The following is a 1,659-nucleotide window of genomic DNA, read 5'->3' as shown; positions in this document are numbered from 1 at the left end:
ATACACGTAATGAGGCTTGCCAAAAAAAGGTTTTTTTCAGCTTTATAAAGTAATTATACTAGAGTATGGAGTGTGACATATTATGGAATATAAGAGATTTGATAAGCTCCCACTCAGAGCTTCCTGCAACCTGGTAGGACTTCACCACAGACAGGTGAAATACCATCACCAGCAAAGTAGACAGTTGTTATGTGAAGAACTAGGAGAACTTGAGGAGTTACACTTATATCACATAGATTAGGTGAAATATCTGGGCATCCTTTGCTTAGAATGTATCTTTTGTTCTTATAACATCTGTACGTTTAGTTTGTCAAGCCTCCACCCTGAATATTTGCAGTATTACTACAGATAAGTTATTATCCCCATTTTATAGATAAATAGACTAGACTTTATCATTTCAAACCTCTTGCCAACAGTTTCTACTCCTTTTTCCAATAGTAACTGCACTGCACCTGCTTGTCTAAACCTCTGTCTAGCCCAGATTTTTTCTCCTGACTTGTAGAACAATATTAGCAACTTCTTATTTGACATTTCCCCTTGGTATGTGACTTCCCTGGTGGCTCAGATGGTAAAGCGTCTGCCTACAATGCGGGAGGCCCAGGTTCGATCCCTGAGTCAGGAAGATCCCCTGGAGAAGGAAATGGCAACCCACTCCAGTACTCTTGCCTGGAAAATCCCATGGATGGAGGAGGCTGGTACACTCTATGGGATCACAAAGAGTCGGACATGACTGAGCGACTTCACTTTCTTTCTTGGTGTGTGACATACACCTCATACTCAATATGTCTAAAACTGAGCTCAGCTCTCCCTGAATACTGTTCGTCCTCTTGAGTCCCATCCTTTCGACTGATGCATCTAGTTACCCAGCCTCACAAGCTGAAAACCTAGATGTTAACCTTTGTTAGTGTCTGAATATTCATTGGAAGGACTGATGTTGAAGTTGAAACTCCAATACTTTGGCTACCTGATGCAAAGAACTGACTCATTGGAAAAGACCCTGATTCTGGGAAATACTGAAGGTGGGAGGAGAAGGGGACGACAGAGGATGAGATCGTTGGATGGCATCAGCGACTCGATGGACGAGTTTGAGTAAGTTCCAGGAGTTAGTGGCGGACAGGGAAGCCTGGCATGCTGCAATCCATGGGGTCGCAAAGTTGGACACAACTGAGTGACTGAACTGACCTAAACCTTTGTTACTCTCCTTCCTCACAGTTCAGGTGCAGATAAACATATGTTGCTCTTATTCCTGCTACCTCTCAAGTCCATACAATCCTTTTCATTCCACCATCACCCAATTCAGGTATCGCTAACTTGGAAGAATCTGGTCTGATGTAAAAGTTCAGATTAGCACATAAAACCTTTTGTAACCAGCCTATAGCGGCTGTGACCAGCACACATAGCATGGCCAGGAGGAGCTACCCCACGTCCGAGGTCAGGGGAGGCGGCTGAGAGTGCCAGGCTGAGACAGCACAGGAGCAGCCGAAAGGAGCTACCCCATGTCTGAGGTCAGGGGCGGAAGCCAGGAGGACCCCATGCCCGAGGGGCGGCGGCCAAGAGGAGCTACCCCACATCCGAGGCCAGGGGCGGCAGCCAGGAGGAGCAGCCCCATGTCCCAGAAGCCATGGCTGCACGCCCACAGGGAGGGCCTAGAGGAACTAT

The 1,659-nt window shown here is 46.8% G+C and overlaps 1 non-coding gene across 1 annotated transcript; it reads left to right on the top strand.

The window, feature by feature from the left end:
• The first annotated feature begins 550 nt into the window (after window positions 1-550).
• Window positions 551-623, top strand: TRNAC-ACA (transfer RNA cysteine (anticodon ACA)). The gene has a single exon. It is a non-coding gene; the product is annotated as a tRNA-Cys (tRNA).
• The last annotated feature ends 1,036 nt before the right edge of the window (window positions 624-1,659 follow it).

This window comes from Ovis aries, chromosome 1 (assembly GCF_016772045.2).
Source record: "Ovis aries strain OAR_USU_Benz2616 breed Rambouillet chromosome 1, ARS-UI_Ramb_v3.0, whole genome shotgun sequence".
NCBI classification, from domain to species: Eukaryota; Metazoa; Chordata; class Mammalia; order Artiodactyla; family Bovidae; genus Ovis; species Ovis aries.
This window is presented reverse-complemented; position numbering and strand designations above follow the sequence as displayed.